At 42.5% G+C, this 19,135-nt stretch overlaps 1 protein-coding gene across 1 annotated transcript in view; it reads right to left on the bottom strand.

Annotated features, from left to right (window-relative positions):
* Positions 1 to 13,252, bottom strand: part of LOC122556180 (phospholipid scramblase 1-like) — an 84,825-nt gene extending 71,573 nt beyond the window's left edge. The window contains exon 1 of the mRNA XM_087993925.1: positions 12,983 to 13,252. The gene's annotated coding sequence lies outside the window, so the exon portion shown is untranslated. The remainder of the gene's footprint in view (positions 1 to 12,982) is intronic.
* Between the last annotated feature and the right edge of the window lie 5,883 nt (positions 13,253 to 19,135).

A 19,135-nucleotide genomic window follows, 5' to 3' on the forward strand; every position in this document is an offset into this window, starting at 1 on the left:
CAATTTCTTTCAATGATCCACTCCAATTAAAAGAAAAAAAAAGCATTAATCAGATACTGAGCAAATTGTCACTTGTATCTGTTGGTGAGAGAAGTGATTGGACTTCAGAACTAATTAATTGGTTAATCAGTGCTTTGTTAGAATAGGATTAGCTGTCACTGGCCACTCGGGTGTTTCCCATCTTCCTGGTGGTGGAAATTGAATAAAGATTTGTGCAGCTTGTGTCTCTCACACCTGCGCACACACACAACATGGGTGCTGGGGAATATATAAACGCTACAGCAGTAAGGCGGTAGTGTTGGGGGAAAAAAGAAAAAGAAAAAATAATAATATGAACAGGGGATGACAAAAAATAACCAGGAGATTTAGAATCCCCTCAGGCTATGGAACTGCCTCTGTGCTGGCTGCCGTTATTGGAGGAGGACAGTTTCTTTGTCTTCTCCTTGTTTAGGGAAGAAAAAAATTGAAAAAAGATTTTAAAAAATTTAAAAATTCGAATTTCCTCAGTTTGGGCACTCACTGCACGCTGGCTGGTTACAGCCACTCTACTGTGCGCACAAGTATTTAAAAAAAAATAAGATTAGCTACTACGTGCTGTTGTGGTCGTAACTAAGCTGGGTATCCTGGATTCAAGTTTCACCTGCTCCACACATCATCGAGTCATAGAGATGTACAGCACAGAAACAGACCCATCAGTCCAACCCATCCATACCGATTAGATATCCCAACCCAATCTAGTTTCACCTGCCAGCACCCAGCCCATATCCCTCCAAACCCTTCCTATTCATATACCCATCCAGATGCCTTTAAAAGGTTGCAATTGTACCAGCCTCCACCACTTCCTCTGGCAGCTCATTCCATACACGTACCACCCTCTGTGTGAAAATGTTACCCCTTAGGTCTCTTTTATATCTTTCCCCTCTCATCCTAAACCTATGCCCTCTAGTTCTAGACTCCCGCACCCCAGAGAAGACACTTTGTCTATTTATCCTATCCATGCCCCTCATGAGGGTTGTATTTCAGACTGGAGGCCTGTGACCAGTGGAGTGCCACAAGGATCGGTGCTGGGCCCTCTATTTTTTGTCATTTACTTAAATGATTTGGATGTGAGCATAAGAGGTACAGTTAGTAAGTTTGCAGATGACACCAAAATTGGAGGTGTAGTGGACAGGAAAGAAGGTTACCTCAGATTACAACAGGATCTGGACCAGATGGGCCAATGGGCTGAGAAGTGGCAAATGGAATTTAATTCAGATAAATGCGAGGTGCTGCATTTTGGGAAAGCAAATCTTAGTAGGACTTAGCCACTTAATGGTAAGGTCTTAGGGAGTGTTGCTGAACAAAGAGACCTTGGAGTGCAGGTTCATAGCTCCTTGAAAGTGGAGTCGCAGGTAGATAGGATAGTGAAGAAGGCGTTTGGTATGCTTTCCTTTATTGGTCAGAGTATTGAGTACAGGAGTTGGGAGGTCATGTTGCGGCTGTACAAGACATTGGTTAGGCCACTGTTGGAATATTGTGTGCAATTCTGGTCTCCTTCCTATCAGAAAGACATTGTGAAACTTGAAAGGGTTCTGAAAAGATTTACGAGGATGTTGCCAGGGTTGGAGGATTTGAGCTACAGTGAAGGGCTTAACAGGCTGGGGCTGTTTTCCCTGGAGTATCGGAGGCTGAGGGGTGACCTTAGAGGTTTACAAAATTATGAGAGGCATGGATAGGATAAATAGGCAAAGTATTTTTCCCTGGGGTCGGGGAGTCCAGAACTAGAGGGCATAGGTTTAGGGTGAGGGGGGAAAGAGATAAAAGAAACCTAAGGGGCAACATTTTCACGCAGAGGGTGGTACATGTATGGAATGAGCTGCCAGAGGATGTGGTGGAGGTTGGTACAATTGCAACATTTAAGAGGCGTTTGGATGGGTAATGATAGGAAGGGTTTGGAGGGATATGGGCCGGGTGCTGACAGGTGGGACTAGATTGGGTTGGGATATCTGGTCGGCATGGACGGGTTGGACCGAAGGGTCTGTTTCCATGCTGTACATCTCTATGACTCGATGATTTTCTAAACCTCTATAAGGTCACCCCTCAGCCACCAATGCTCCAGGGAAAACAACCCCAGCCTATTCAGCCTCTCCCTATAACTCATACAGCATGATAAGCAGGCAATTTGAGAGAGTTAGACATTTAATTACATCAGCTTGTGTAACATGCTGGAATGAACTGAGCCTTTTGTGAAATTAGAGTGGCCTCTCTGTCAGCTTCAATAGAGAAAAACAAAATTAAGGTTAATTTTAAGGCCAGACTAAGGGCAGTCAGTGACATGGAGTCATAGAGCTGTACAATACGGAACCAGACCCTTCGGTCCAGCTCGTCCATGCCGACCAGATATCCTAACCTAATCTAGGCCCATTTGCTAGCACTTGGCCCATATCCTTCTAAAGCCTTCTTATTTATATACCCATCCAGATGCCTTTAAAATGCTGTAATTGTACCAGCCTCCACCACTTCCTCTGGCAGCTTATTCCATGCATTCACCACCCTCTTAGGTCCCTTTCAAATCTTCCCCCTCTCACCCTAAACCTATGCCCTAGATTTCTGGACTTCCCCACCCCAGGGAAAAAACCTTGTCCTATCCATGCCACTCATGATTTTACAAACCTGCATAAGAGGTTTATGGGCAGCATGGTGGCTCAGTGGTTAGCACTGCAGCCTCACAGCGCCAGGGACCTGGGTTCAATTCCAGCCTGTATGACTTGTCTTCAGAACTGCATGTTCACCCTGGTTTTCTCTCTCCACAGTTGCTGCCAGACCCATTGAATTTCTCCAGTAATGTCTAGTTCCTTGTCACGCAGTAATTGCAAATAGAAGGATATTCACATTTAGGTGTACAGAGAGCCTTCAGGTTCCATTCTGGAATCTGTTTACCAGTTAATTTGTACGTAAGACAGAACTTAACGCAGGACAATAGGAAGCATCTGTTCATAAGTATGGGAAATGGTTGGACATTGAATATTTTAGATAATACCCTTGTTGGGATAGAGTTCATAAATATGCAGGGGAGGTGATGGCCTGTGGTATTATCGCTGGATTGTTAATCCAGAGACTCGGATTTGAGTCCTGCCCTGTCATATGGTGAAATTTAAACTTAATAGATATCTGAAATTATGAATCTAATGGTGACCATGAATCCATTGCCACCTGGTTCACTAATGCTCTTTGGGGAAGGAAACTGCCATTCTGGCCTGCATGTGACTCCTGACCCACAGCAATGTGGTTGACTTTTAACTGCCCTCTGGGCAATAAATGCTGGCCTAGCCAGTGTCAGCCTCATCCTGTGAATGAGTAAAACAAAACGAGTGTTTGTAAATTGGACATTTGTAAACTGGGACTTTGTAATCCTGAATTAAGCTTGGTCTAGATTCGGCCCGTTGTGGACCAGGGGTTAGGTGCCATTGTGTTCTGGGTTGGAAAACCACTGGTCTGAACTTTTATTGCTGGAATGCTAGACTTTTCATTTTTGTGTTTTCTATAACCTTGTACAGCATCTTTAGTTACATGGGTAGCTTTGTACTGGAGATGGCACTGTAAGTGGTGACATATAAACTTCTCATTGTACTCATTTGAGTACATGTGACAATAAAGCTAATTCAATTCAGTTTAATTCAATTCCTCGGAATGATGTATGCTTGAAACACTAAATGTATTTGTTCTGATCTGCTCAGTGTTTTGAGCATTGTCTGGTTTGCATCATTTGTGTGTTTTTATTTTGCCTTATATTTATATGTATCAGAGACGTGAGGGCAGAAGAGAGAGAGATGGTGGTAAATTGCTTTAGATAGACATCAGGGAGAAAATCAAACTGAAAGGAATTCTATCAGCATATGATCCAGGTTCTGCAATTTGGGGAAATTGGATACTAACCCATCTGCTTACTCATCCTCCTCAAAACCTCCCTCTCAGCCAGGATTCTGACCAGTTTTTTTCTAAACCCTGCTGCATTCTCTGTCCCTCCCTGTGAGGCACATTTCTCTATTGCACATGAAAGACACCATCGGGTTAACAACAAAGTGCATTTACATAGCATCTCTCAAGGTAGGGAAATGTTGTGAGGATGCCTCACAGCAGGGATATCCGAAAGAAACTGATATTAAGCCAAAGGAGAGAAATTCCGTTTTACATTTTGTTCAAACTACTCTGGGAAGTGATTTTAACCCCTAATATTTCATAGGAGATTCTCCTAAGTTCAAGAGACGTAATCGGTTTAGAGAAAGTGAACAGTTAGAGATGCTATTATTTTCCAATTCTCATAAGGGGTCAAGGTCCTGAAAGGTTCTCTCTCTCTTCAGAGGCTGCGGGGGGAGATTGTGGAAACGGCAGCTTCAGCAATGGTATTGTAGTGCTGCACGGGCAGAGTGAGCAGTGAGGGAGTCCCTCAGTGTCTGTGGTGGCAAGGTGTGTTGGTGCAGGCTTGGAGGGCCGAAGGGGCTGGTCCTGTACTATATTGTTCATTATTGTTCTTTGAGGCAGCTGGGGTCTCCTGGAGCGCGAGGTAAACAAAGGACTCAAAAACTGTTGAACTTTTAACTTTATTCCTTTATTTTTGCAGTTTATATTAAGAAGGACTTTAATGTTAACTATTTCTTTATTTTTCTACATATTCTATGAAGGTAATGCTTTACTTTCGTTTACTACTTTGTACCAGAGTTTTTTGCACACAGGTATCTTTGTACCTAAGATGGCACCATGTGAGTCAACACTTTCCACTGTACTCCTGTACTCAAGTGAACGTGACAATAAAATCTAAATCAAATCAAATTTTTTTTTTTTTTTTAATTTGATCTGTTGGCCTTGGAGTGTTTTTATTCCATTAAGTGCTGTTCATGTTGTCCTGTATTGTAGTTTTGAGAGGTTGGCATCTCATTTTTACTTATGCATGGTGCTGTTCCTAGTGAATTGTACTCCATTTGCTTTGAAGCGAGTTTACTCACTTGACTTGACAGTAATGATAGAGTGAGGGGTATGTCCAGACAGGAGGTTACAGAGAGAGAGTGGTCAAATACAATTCTGCTGCTGATGGGTCCACAGTCTTATATATGCCCAGTATTGAGTTGCCGTATCTGTTCTAAATCTTCATCTGACAAAGGAGCAATGCACTGAAAGGCTTGTGATTTCAAATAGTCTTGTTGGACTATAACCTGAGGTCGGGTGACTTAGAGTCAGAGTTATTGAGATATACAGCATAGAAACAGACCTTTCTGACCCAACTTCTCCATGCTGACTAGATATCCCAAATTAATCTAGTGCCATTTGCGAGCATTTGGCCCATATCCCTCTAAACCTTTCCTATTTTATACCCATCCAGGTTCCTTTTAAATGTTGTATTTGTACCAACTTCCACCATTTTCTCTGGCAGCTCATTCCATACATGCACCACCCTCTGCATGAAAAAGTTGCCCCTTAGGTCCCTTTTATATCTTTTCCCTCTCACCTTCAACCTATGCCCTCTAGTTTGGACTTGCCCCACCCCAGGAAAAAGAACTTGCCTATTCACCCTATCCATGCCCCTCATGATTTTATAAAGGTCACCTTTATAAGGTCACCCCTCAGCCTCCGACGCTCCAAGGAACACAGCCCCAGCCTATTCAGCCTCTCCCTTTTGCTCAAATCCTCCAGTCTTGCCAATCTTTGTCAATCTTTTCTGAACCCTTTCTAGTTTCCCAATGTCCTTCCTATAGCAGGGAGATCAGAATTGCATGCAAGATTCCAAACGTGGCCAAACCAGTTTCGTGTCCAGCTGCAACATGATCGCTCAACTGCTATATTCAATGTTCTGACCAATCAAGGAAAGCATACCAAATGCCTTCTTCACCACCCTGTCTACCTGTGACTCCACTTTCAAGGAACTATGAACCTGCTCCCTAAAGTCTTCTGGCTTTGTTGTAAATCTAATCGATTTATCACAGGGGTAGTGCCACACAATCAGATGAACACTATTCTTAGTGCATCTCCATAATATCTTTGCAATGATCACTCTTATCAATGTTGAAATAGTATGACAGTACAGATCTGCGATGGGTGGAATGAGGAAACAGAGCATGCATCCCAACTGGATACAGTTTCTCAACACATTTACAATGAAAATGACTGACAGCCAGCGAGGAGAGGGAGCCAGCTGTTTGCCAACATTGAGGGGTGGGTGGGGTGGTTAAGTTATTCTCAGATGATGGTCTCTCTTTTCAACAACCCCGGAGGCCCACCTACTGACTGGAAAATGCCAGTTGATTCGGGTAAAGGGCCTAATACAGGCACCATAATTGCTTCAATTAGCTATCCACTGCCTGCAGAGAGAAATGCTTCCACTTCACTGTGTCTCATACCTGCGCACACACACAGGGTGTGCGCTGGGGAAAAAAATAAGCACTACCGCAGTTAGGTGGTAGTGTGGGGGTAAATAAATAAAAAGGTTAAAAAAAATGCTTCCATCAAAAACCACAAACAATACAGGGATCTCTGGTCTTCTAGAGGGTGATCGCCTTGCCCCTGTCTGTGCCTTTCCTTTCTTCAGTAGCAAACATTAAAACTTGTGGTTAGATATTATGTTGCCGGATGTTTGAAACAATTTACTTCAGAATTAACTTAAATTCTGTGCAAAATCACAGTCCAAAAACACTAATTCTGTTTCTTTCTTCTTTCTGACCAACAGAGTAGTTTCTGTTTTATTTTAGGTTTCCATCAATCTGCATTATTTTGCCTTTTATTTAAAATGTATTTCCAATTACAAATGAGCCGAAATACCGCTTATCTTGAGGTGCGTAAGCAGCAATGGGGCTTCTGAAAGTCTGCAGATTTGTGAAATAGTTTGAAGGTTAATTTCTGCCCATTTGCGAGAACCTAACTTTAACCAGGGCAGGTGACACCAGCTATTTTAAACAGAATGAAGTTCTAGTTTACTCTCAGATAGGATATGAGGTCTTTCAGAAGTCACACTTTTTTCCACCTTAAGTTCCCAGGCTTACTGCTCCATTATAGCGTCCTCATACAGCACCAGTGAAATAATCGCACCTGGGGTGGCACAGTAGCTCAGTGGTTAGCACTGCTACCTCAGAGCTAGGGATTCATGTTTGATTCCAGCTTCGGGCAACTGTCTGTTGGGAGTTTACACATTCTCCCCATGTCTGTGTGGGTTTCTCCCACAGTCTAAAGATGTGCAGGCTGGATGGATTAGTTGTGGAATATGTAGGGTTACAGGAGTAGGTGGGGGTGCCCTTCGGAGGATTGGTATGGGCTGAATGGCCTGCTTTTAATCGATGATTCTTCTCATATAGTATCGTTGGAAAAAATTTAGCTTTTCTTCATTCATAGACAGAATGTGGGTGTCCCTGTATACTGGACCAGCCACTGCCCATCCCTCATTGTCCAGAAGGCAATTGAGCGTCAACATTGCTGTGGGTCTGGGGTAATATGTAATCCAGACCAAGTAAAAGATGGCAATTTCTTCCCTAAATGATATTAGTGAACCAGAAGGGTTTTTCCTGACAATTAACAATGGTTTTCATGGTCATCATTTGAATCTTTTACTAAATTCAAATTTCACCATCTGCTATGGTGGGATTCAAACCCAGGTCCCCTCAGAACATTACATGGGTCTACAGATTACTAGTCTAATGATAATACCACTAGACCATCACCTATCCTAGTCTGAGACTGGCTCTTGGTCTGGCAGCATCTGTGGAGAAAGAAACGGAGTTAATATTTCAGATCCAGTGTTCTGATCAAGGGTCACTGGACTCAAAACATTAATTCTATTTCTCCCTCCACAGATGCTGCCAGATCTGTTGAGCTTCACTGGCAATTTCTATTTCAACATCAAACAGTATAGCACAGGATCGGGCCCTTTGGCCAAACATGACACCAAATTAAACTAATCCCTTGGCCCATATCCCTCCATTCTTTCCATATTCATGTGCTTATCTAAAAGTGCCTGAAACACCCCAATCATATCTGCCTCCGCCACCACTTCGGCAGCGCATTCCACTCTCCTACCACTTTCTGGGTAAAAAACCTGCCCCTCACATCTCCTTTGATCTTTCCCCCTTTCACCTTAAATGTAATTCCCCTAGATTTTAACTCTGGGAAAAGGTTTCTGACCGTCAACCCTATCTATCCATCTCAGAATTTGACAGACTTCTATCAAGTCTCCCCTCAACCTCTGCCACTCCAGGGAAAACAACCAGAGTTTTTCTAGCCTCTCCTTATAGCTCATACCCTCTAATCCAGACAGCATCCTGGTAAACGTCTTCTGCACCCTCCCCAAAGCCCCCATATCCTTCCTATACTGTGACGACCAGAACTGGATGCAATAATCTCAATGTGGTCTTATAAAGCTGTAACGTGACATCCCGACTTTTGTACTCAATTTCCCGACCAATAAAGGCAAGTATGCCATACAGATTCTTCACCACCCTATCTACTGTGTGGACACTTTCAGGGAGTTATGGATTTGAACCTCACGATCCCTCTGTACATCATTGCTGTTGAAGGGCCTGCCATTAACTGTATACTCTTTCTTATAATTTGATCTCCCAAAGTTCAGCCTCTCACACTTACCCAGATTAAACTCCATCTGCAATTTCTCCGGCCATATCTGCAAGTGATCCATATCCCGCTGTACCCTTTGACAACCTTCTATACTATCCACAACTCCACCAATCTTTGTGTTGTCTGCAAACTTACTAACCCACCCTGTCTGGATCTTGCTTTTTTGTACACCTTCTTTATAACTTTGAATTTGTATTTCTTGCTCTGCTCAATCACCCCATGATTTTTGTGTCTTTTTAATGTTATGATTAGCTGCAGTGCATCTAAAACAAAACTTTTCACTGTATAAAGTTTGTGCGAAGATTTGTAGCTCGGGTGCTCGTTGTTGTGGTTCTGTTCGCTGAGCTGGGAATTTGTGTTGCAGACGTTTCGTCCCCTGTCTAGGTGACATCCTCAGTGCTCAGGTACATCTGATATGTACCTGAGCACATCATAAATCAAGATCAAACCATCCAAGTCATTTATGTATATCACAAATAGCACAGCTCCTAGCATGGATCCCCGTGGAATTTTGATTTTCATTTCAGATTTCTGACTTTTTTTTTTCAAGGGAATAAGGGTATTTTGTGAAAGTGACATGTCAGCAAACCAAATGATGAATTCCAGTGGGACTTACATCAAAAACTTCCACGAGGTTAAATATTCAAATTAAAAGTACAGACAAGTAGCAGTAAAGTAATATTTGACCTACAGGGAGAGGCTGAACAGGCTGGGACTGTTTTCTCTGGCGCATCGGAGGCTGAGGGGTGACCTTATAGAGGTTTATAGAGGGGCACGGATAGGATAAATAGACAAAGTCTTTTCCCTGGGGTCAAGGAATCCAGAACTAGAGGGCATAGGTTTAGGGTGAGAGGGGAAAGATATAAAAGAGACTTACGGGGCAGCTTTTTCACACAGAGGGTGGTACATGTATGGAATAAGCTGCCAGAGGAAGTGATGGAGGCTGGTATAATTGCAACATTTAAGAGGCATTTGGATGGGTATATGAATAGGAAGGGTTGGAGGGATATGGGCCAAGTGCTGGCAGGTGGGACTAGATTGGGTTGGGATATCTGGTCGGCATGGACGGGTCGGACCAAAGGGTCTGTTTCTGTGCTGTACATCTCTATGACCCTATAATAACAGAAGTCAGCAAATAAATTAGGCAGGGAATAGGAAAGTGGGGGAACATATTGTTGAAAAATATAACAAACATACAGAACGCTGGAGAAACTCAGCAGGTCTGGTAGTGTCTGTAGTGTTAACATTTTGAATCTTCTTCAGCACCATGGGTTCTGGATGATCCACATTGCAGCTTTATTAAGTGCAGTTTCTGAAGAAGAGTCATACTGGGACATGAAACATTGTGAGAGAGAGAGAGAGAGAGAGAGAGAGAGAATGCTGCCAGACCCGCTGAGTTTCTCTTGTAATTTCTGTTTCTATTTCAGATTTGCAGCAGCTACAGTTCTTCCTCTTTTGTTTCCAAACTCAATGGTCTTTTTTGCACGTCTGAAAACCAAAGGCTCTCTGTGCTCCTTTCAGATTGGCAGCTTCCACAGTATTTTGCTTTTATTACAAAGACTAGCTTCAATACAAAATTGCGCACCAATAGACCTTTCCGACAATTCCTACCCTGAAATATGTATGAAAATAATTGTTAGGTGCTGCATTGAAGATTTGGCTATGTAAGGAATAGGGCTACATCAATACCTCTCTGTCCTGCATATTGAATTGAATTGAATTAAATTTATTGTCAGGTGTAACGAGACACAGTGAAAAGCTTTGTCTTGCACGCTATATTGGCAGCTCACAGAGTTAAGTAGCATAGATAGTAACAGATAGTAATCTATATTAATGGAGTTGAATTTAATTACACTTGGCATGGGAGTTGGCATCCAGTTCTGAAAGTGTTGGGGTGTATCTGGGATTTTCCAAACTTCGTGCAACTGTTAACTTCTCCTTTCTAGAGTCTCGACCTTAGTGAGATGAAGGAAACATCCAAAACCCACTCTGTATTCAGTTTAATCGGAGCAAATTATTGCAGAGGCTGGAATCTGTACTGAAAAGGACAAATGCTGGAGATCACAGAGGGTCAAGCAGCATCCATGAAGAGAGAGCAATGTTTCGAGTGAAGTCAGTTCTGTTGAAGTGTCATCTAAACTCAAAATGTTAGCTTGCTCTCTCGGTGGATGCTGTCTGACCTGCTGTGATCTCCAGCAATTGTTGTTTTCATTTTAAAAAGATTGGTTTGTGATCTTGTCAGGATTATTGAGAAAATGGTTATAGTTGAAATTAAAGAGACGTACCCATCCATCGAGCCATTGAAATTGTGACCTTTTGCCTTTTAGAACTCAAACTGTATAAAACCATAAATATCTTCAAACAGGATGCGAGTAAACTTGGCTTTATGTAATCAAACAATATGGATCTCTTTTTACTCACCCAACTCTTATTTACATGGCTATATAAAGAGTTCATGGGCTGCTCTGACAAGCAAATAGGCAATTGATTTCCACTGAAGTAAACACTGTCTTATGATATAGCCCATTAAAACAGGAAAGGTCAGGGGGTGAGTGTGGGCATGGCTAGATGCAGAATTTCACAATACCTACAGCTTCATGTTTGCCGTATTCATTGAGAAATAGGTAAAGAAATTGGCTTCTCTCTCATTCTTACCTCATGAACTCAAAATGAACAGCTGTAATTTATTGTAGAGTGAAAGTCAATGCACTGAGGCACTGAATGCACGATTACAGGAAAAGGTTTGAAGTCAGAAGTGATCTCTACTACAAGTATTTAGCTCTGTCTTAGTGAACACCTATGACATTCACTTTGGATGTATAGCTATCATTGGGAAGAACCGAAGTATAGACAGGTCAGCTGCTACCTGAAGGCTTCGGTGTGAACAATTAACTGTTTTTTATGAACAGCTCACAGTCTTTGGAAAAAGGCAAGACTCCTAACAGCACAACATTCAGCGTTTTGATTGCAAACCTCATGTGACAAAACAGCCTGGGAGAGAGACACAGCAGAAGACAGTAAACATAAACAGCCAAGCCGTAGGACAGAAAACTTGGTTAAAGAGAACGGTATCTTGGAGTCATAGTCATACAGCTTGGAAACAGACCCTGTGGTCCAACCAGTCCATGCCAAAAACACAATCCCAAACTAACCCAGTCCCACCTGCCTGCTCCTGGCCCATATCCCTCCAAACCTTTCCTCTGAATGTAATAATCCAAATGGCTTTTAAATGTCATAATTGTACCCACATCCATTGCTTCCTCAGGATGGTCACTCCACACGTGAACCACCCTCTGTGTCAAAACAAAATGCCCCTCACTTCTTCTTTTCAATCTCTCTCCCTTACCTTAAAAATGTGCCTCCTGGTCTTGAAATTCCCCATCCATAGGGAAAAGACAACCACCATTAAATCTATCTATACCCTCTGATTATTTTATAAAATTGGGAAGGTGAGGGTGTGAACTGCATGTAACTGAACAAGCGACTGCCAACAAGTAGAGAACAACACAGCGCAGAACTGGCCCTTCGGCCCTCAACGACAAGTATAACAGAGGGAGTACCCAGTGAGTGGGTATACCAGAGAGGACAGTGTAAAAATAATCAAGGGTAGAAGGAAAAGTGAATTATAAATTAAAATCACAGAATTCTCCACACCATAAGATTTATGAATAGGCAAAAGTAGGTACTGCAGATGCTGAAGATTAGAGTCAAGATTAGAGTAGTGCTGGAAAAGCACACAGGTCAGGCAGCATCCGAGGAGCAGGAAAATCGACGTTTCGGGCAAAAGCCCTTCTGAATAACAACCTCAACATCTCAATGCAGACTTTACATTTCGGGGGGGGAAATGGCTTTTCATGACGATGAACAGAATATGATCAAGTCACACTACACCAGGGTACGGTCCAACAGGTTTGTTTGGAATCACAAGCTTTCAAAGCGCTGCCCATTCATTGAACTATAACCTGGTGTCATGTGACTTCTAACTTTGTCCACCCTACCTCAACGCCAGCACCTCCACATCATAACAGGATCAACAGTAGACCATTTCGCCCCTTGAACCCACTCTCCCTACAACCAGATTCTGCCCTGAGTTGCGTGTGCTCCCAAACCCACATCCCCATGTGGTGCCCATACCTCTGAGCTAGGAGTCCTGGGTTCAGCAAGTACCCTGCTCCAGAGGCTGGGGTCATAGCATCTCTGAACAGGTTGGATGGACCCCCCCCACCACCGACAGACTAAATTCACCAGGATGCCTCCATTTTAGCAAATGATCAATTATACAGGAAACACAGGCTGTCTCTGTGCAGACACACATATTACAGAATGTCACTGAATTCTATTTTTTTTTAAATAGGAGAGTTGAAGGAGCTGTTAAAACCCACACACTGACCTGCTGTGGAGAAGCAGATGTTGTCTCTGGAGGAAATCCTTCTGTCTTAGTAGTAACGTTTACCAATCCGCACAACCCTGACTGAACTCCGAGTGTCACTTGCCAGTATTGTTAAAGATAATTCCTATGGGCGGTCCTTCTCAAACCTCAGTGCTGCCTAGTGACGGGGGTTTGGCGAAATTAACAAGGAGATCTGGAAATCACACGCCAGCCTCAAATTTCCGGTGTCAGGTTTCTTTTGCCTTCAGTAACATTGCACACTCAGTCGACAAATGGTTAGCGAGCAGCAATTATTTAAGTGAACGATAATGAGCGTGTGCATAATGCAAGCTGAAGGATTTCCTGACTGTTTCATGTCGCTGATATAAGGAAAGGAGATCGCAGAAGGAATAGCTTTAAAATGATTAAACAAGGGGGCGGTGTAGGAGTTTTTTTTCATGCAACAGGATTTTAGGCAGCTTTTCTGTGGACATGATTTGGAGATGCCGGTGTTGGACTGGAGTGTACAAAATTAAAAATCACATAACACCAGGTTTAATTGGAAGCACACTAGATTTCAGAACGTCACTCCACTATCACCTGAGGAAGGAGCGTCGCTCCGAAAGCTAGTGCTTCCAATTAAACCTGTTGGACTATAACCTGGTGTTGTGTGATTTTTAACTTTCTGTGGACAGTTAATGATGGGCGAGGATATGGAGAAAAAAAGCTGGAGGCTTGGGAATGGATTGAGAAATTTGTCTGCCGAATTTCTGCTCCTACATTTCATGGATATTAGAGTCAGGTGAGCTAGTAGAGCCATTGAGGACCAGGCTGCAGTGTGAAAGCAAGCCTTTCAGCCCATTGAGTCCACTCCAACCCTCTGAAGGGTATCCCACCCAGACCCATCTCATCCCTGTCACCCTGCATGTCCCCTGGCTGATCCACCCAGCCTGTTCATCTTTGTTATTGTGGGAGGAAACCCACACAGAGCCAGAAAGAACATGCAGACTCCACACAGACAATCACCCGATGGTGGAATCAAACCCAGGTCCCTAGCGCTGTGAGGCAACAGTACTGACCACTGACCCACTTTGGATAGTGATAGCGCGCAAGGATTTGCCGGGGGAAAGCTGGAGATTGGCAGTGGACAATGCAGTCAGACTTGCTGATAGAGCCATTGCGAGTTGGGCTGGATGAGCTAAACAGTCTCCTTCTTCCCCATAACTCAGTCATGGAGATGTACAGCGCAGAAACAGACCCTTTGGTCAACTCATTCATGCTGGCCAGATATCCTAAATTAATCTAGTCCCATTTGCCAGCATTTGGCCCATATCCCTCTAAACTCTTCCTATTCATGTACTCATCCAGATGCCTCTTAAATGTTGTAATTGTACCATCCTCCACCACTTCCTCTGACAGCTCATTCCATACACACACCACCCTCTGCGTTATCAGGTTGCCCCTCGGGTCTCCTTTAAATCTCTCCTCTCTCACCTTAAACCTCTGCCCCTAGTTTTAGACTCACGCACCCTGACTATTTATCCTATCCATGCCCCTCATGATTTTATAAACCTCTACAAGGTCACCCCTCAGCCTCCAATGCTCTGGGGATAACAGCCCCAGCCTATTCAGCCTCTCCCTATAGCTAAAACCCTCCAACTCTGGCAACATCCTTGTAAGTCTTTCTAAACTCTGGAAAGCACTGCCTGGAAATGTGGTGGAGGCAGGTTCAACTGAGGCAGTCAAGAGGGCAGTAGTTATTTGGATGGAAATGGGTTTGCAGGGAATATGGGCAAAAGGCAGGAGATTAGCACTTGGTAATGCAGCTTTTTCAGGCATGATGGGCTGAATGGCCTCCTTCTGCACTGTAATAATTGCATGACCTGCAGGAAGTAAGCTCAGAATAGGCAGGTCTAGAGAGAAATGATAGTTTGCGGTTGAGGCTCCAAGTTCTTCATTAAGCTGTTGAACTGAAACATAGTATTTTGGTCAAAATGGACAGAGGTTAAAAGTGGGAATTAAAAAGGGATAGAGACAGACAAAAGATATTCCTGCCATCGAGGGGAGAGTTGATGAGGGAGGAACATAAAATCTGGAACTAGAAACTGAAAGGATAATATAAAACATCACTGAAGTGGCAGAGAAGCATTCAAATGAGTTTTCCGTGCAAAGATAGATTTGGACATGTATCCAGAATATGAAAAGAATTATTATGAACCTTTGAGCCAGACTAATGTTCAGATAATCAGTATGGTCAATGCAAGGCCGCAGTTATCATGTTCAATAGAACACCATCAAATCAATAAATGCCACCATCAATCCTAAGAGCCCTAAGATTTCTTCCTATTTAGATTTTGATGACATTTGCTCACGATCCTCAGGCTGAATCCAGAAATATTCCAGCAATGGTTCAAATAAACCACAACACGAGAGCCACAATGTCTCATGTCAGTCACAGATGGGGGGCTCTGTACAGTGGTGAAAATGATGGAAACATTGGAAATGTCTGCTATCTGCCTCTACTACATTCCGCAAGGAATTTCTGACAGTCTGGAGATATTTGCAGCAGCAAGTCATTAGGAGATTTCAAGGACAGCACCCCCACACTGTCAACAAGATTTTTGCTTCAATAACTGTCTTAAGCTGACAAGAGTATTTGATAGTGGTTATGGGACATAATCGGTCTTTTCTGATTTCAGTCATTAGTCTGGTTGTGTACATGCATACCACTGGTTGGCTCTAAGCAGATGTTTCTCAAGTTGCTGACAATGTTTTAACATTAGATGTGAACCTTGGCCAATAATTAGTGCCCAACCCTACCTGCGCAGATAAGAGCCAATATTTTTTTTTTATAGATATTTTTATTAGAAATTTAACATTTTTACAAGTTTACAAAAATAAACAAAACTCTCAGATATAAACATTGATATACAATTAGCTCAAATATACAATAGCCAAAATTTGACAACAAAAAAAACAAAAAAAAACAAAACAAAACAACAAAAAAAAACCCCAAAAAAAAACAACAACAAACAACAAAAAAAAACAAACAGACAAAACTCAACTATCTACTAATCTAACCTACAACTAACCAGGGTGTATATTTAAGTCTCTTACATGCTCGGGATGTGTTAACATCAGATATGATAAAACCCGTATTCGTGCGGGATTCCTCCCCCGAGGGGCCGCGGACCAGCCAGGTTCGTAGTCTCAATTAAATAAAAGCCCTTGTTAGGATAGCCGAAATATCTGTATTTATGTAATTCAAAAAGGGCTGCCATATTTTATAAAATAATTCGGTCTTTCGGTGCACCATATTTGTAAGGAAGTCAAGGGGAATACATTCCATAATTAGTCTGTGCCAATTTGAAAGTCCAGGGGGGCCCTCCGCCACCCAGTTCATCAAAATATTTTTCCTTGCACAGAAAGAAAGAATAGAAAATAGTCTCTTCCCGTACGTGTCCAGGGAGGGAAAGTTCGAAAAGCCCAAGAGGAGAGATACGGGGTCCACTTTTATTTCCGTTCCTAAAATTTCTGTCAGGGTACTTGCTACTTTAGTCCAATATCCACGGATCTTATGACAGGTCCATAAGCAATGTACAAGAGTGCCCACCTCTATTTTGCATTTAGGACACATTGGAGATGCTCCTGCCTTAAATTTTGCCAATCGAACCGGTGCTATAAGGGCCCTATGAAGTATCTTCAGCTGGATAGCCTGGGTTCTGTTACAAATAGTAATTCTTCTAGCATTTTCCCAGATATCATTCCACGTTTCTGTGGAGATTTCTAGTCCCAGATCCTGATCCCATGTTTTAAGCAGATTATCCATATCTCCCGATACTTCATCATGTAGCAAATGATAAATATTACTGACGGAAGATACCCCCACTGGTCGTAGGACACTACATTCTCTATCGGATTTATAAAGACTATCTAATAACGTAGTCTTCTTCTGTATAAAATCTCGAATTTGGAAGTATCGAAAGAGGTCTCCATTGGGTAATCCGAATTTCTGACGCAGCTGTCCGAAAGACATCAGGACCCCGTCTTTAAATAGATCCCCTAAACATGAGATACCCCTGGCTCTCCAGAGTTTAAAAGTGGCATCTGTTAACCCCGGTTGGAATCCCCATGCTCCCACTATCGGTGCATAAGGGGATGTTTTATGTGAATTACCCTCATTTTGCCGCATTATATTCCAAGCCTTGATTGTATTCAGTATTATAGGGTTTTTACAGTGATCTGTAATGATTTTCCTCTTGTCTGAGAATAAAAGGTTAATAAGTGGGTATTTTACTTGAGAAGCCTCGATGTCCAACCAGATTGATTGCGGGTCAGACAAGACCCAATCAGCTATGTAACTTAATAGGGAACTTAATTGATATTTCCTAAAATCTGGGAAGTCCAATCCACCCCTTGCCTGTGGAAGCTGTAGCTTCTTCAGCTTAATGAGGGGCCGCCTATGATTCCAGATAAAGGAACTCAGCCAGCCGTATAATTTACATAAAGCCGTCCTCGGCAGCATCACCGGAAGCATTCTCATAGGATATAGGAGACGGGGCAGGATATTCATTTTAATTAATGCTACTCTACCCAACCAGGAAATTGGCAGGTCTCCCCATCGCTGGAGGTCCTGCCTTATCCTTTCCAATAAATACACAAAATTAGCCTTATACAACTGACCAAATACTGGAGTAATAAAAATGCCTAAATATAAGAAACCCTCCAGGGACCAGCGAAAGGGAAAAAGGGAACCGTCCGCTAAGCGGGGTATCACAGCAAGGCCACCCATTGGCATAGCTTCCGATTTTGAAAAATTAATTTTATAGCCTGAGAATGCACTAAATGTATTAATAACTTGGATTAAGCGAGGTATGGACATCAAAGGGTTACTGAGGAATAGAAGAACATCATCTGCATAAAGGGTAATTTTATGTTTACCTGTACCAATCCTTGGGGCCACTATGTTAGGATCAGCTCGTATAGCTTCTGCTCGTGGTTCAATTATTAGCGTGAATAACAATGGCGAGAGGGGACATCCCTGACGGCAGCCCCTACCCACACTGAAGCTATCCGAGCCTAATCCATTGGTAACCACAACTGCTTTGGGATCACTATACAATGTTGAGATCCATTTGGTAAACACCTGTCCAACACCAAACCTCTCCAATGTGTAAAACAAATATGACCATTCGACCCTATCAAATGCCTTTTCCGCGTCTAATGAAACCACTACTCCTGGTATCTTTCCCTGATGACAAGCTTGAATCATATTCAGAGCCCTTCTAACATTATTGGATGATCTACGGCCCTTAATAAACCCCGCCTGATCCTCCTTTATAATATGTGGCAGTATCCTTTCTAATCTCAGTGCTAACGTTTTAGAGAGGATTTTAAAATCTACATTTAGCAAGGATATTGGTCTGTATGATGTACAATCTTCTGGGTCCTTTCCTTTTTTGAGGATAAGAGAGATATTTGCCTCTTTCAGCGAAGGCGGGAGACAGCCCTGACTATATGCATAGTTATACATGTCCATAAGTGGACCAACCAGTATTTCTGTAAATTCTTTATAGAATTCAGCTTAAAAGCCATCTGGGCCCGGCGTCTTACCATTTTGAAGGTGCCTAATTGCATCAACTATTTCTTGGGGTGTAAGAGGAGCATTTAGGACCGATACTTGTTCCGGAGTTAGGTCTGGAAAAGTCAAATTTTTAAAAAATGACTGCATCCTCTTCGCCCTATCTTCACAATCCTGTGATTTATATAACTCAGAATAGAATTTTCTAAAGGTCGCATTAATCTTTTTATGATCATGAGTCAAAATACCCGTACTTTCCTTAATAGACATAATCGTCTGAGGGGCCTTTTTTTTCTTTGCAAGAAATGCTAAGTATCTACCCGGTTTGTCGCCATATTCATATAATCTTTGCTTTGCAAATAATATTTCCCTCTTAGCCGTTTGAGTAAGTGTAGTATTTAGAGCTGTCCTAAGAGCTGTAATCCTTTGCAATTTAATAATAGAGGGTCTATCAGTGTATGCTGTTTCAGCCGCTTTTAAGCGGGCTTCAAGCAAACGCTGTTGTTCTCCTTTTAATTTCTTCTGGGTCGCTGAGTAGGAGATGATCAAGCCTCGCGTGTAAGCTTTGATGGTCTCCCACATCATTGACGGGT

Source organism: Chiloscyllium plagiosum, unplaced genomic scaffold (genome assembly GCF_037043375.1).
Source record: "Chiloscyllium plagiosum isolate Xiang-an unplaced genomic scaffold, Cpla_swu_hap1 HiC_scaffold_13, whole genome shotgun sequence".
Taxonomy (NCBI): Eukaryota; Metazoa; Chordata; class Chondrichthyes; order Orectolobiformes; family Hemiscylliidae; genus Chiloscyllium; species Chiloscyllium plagiosum.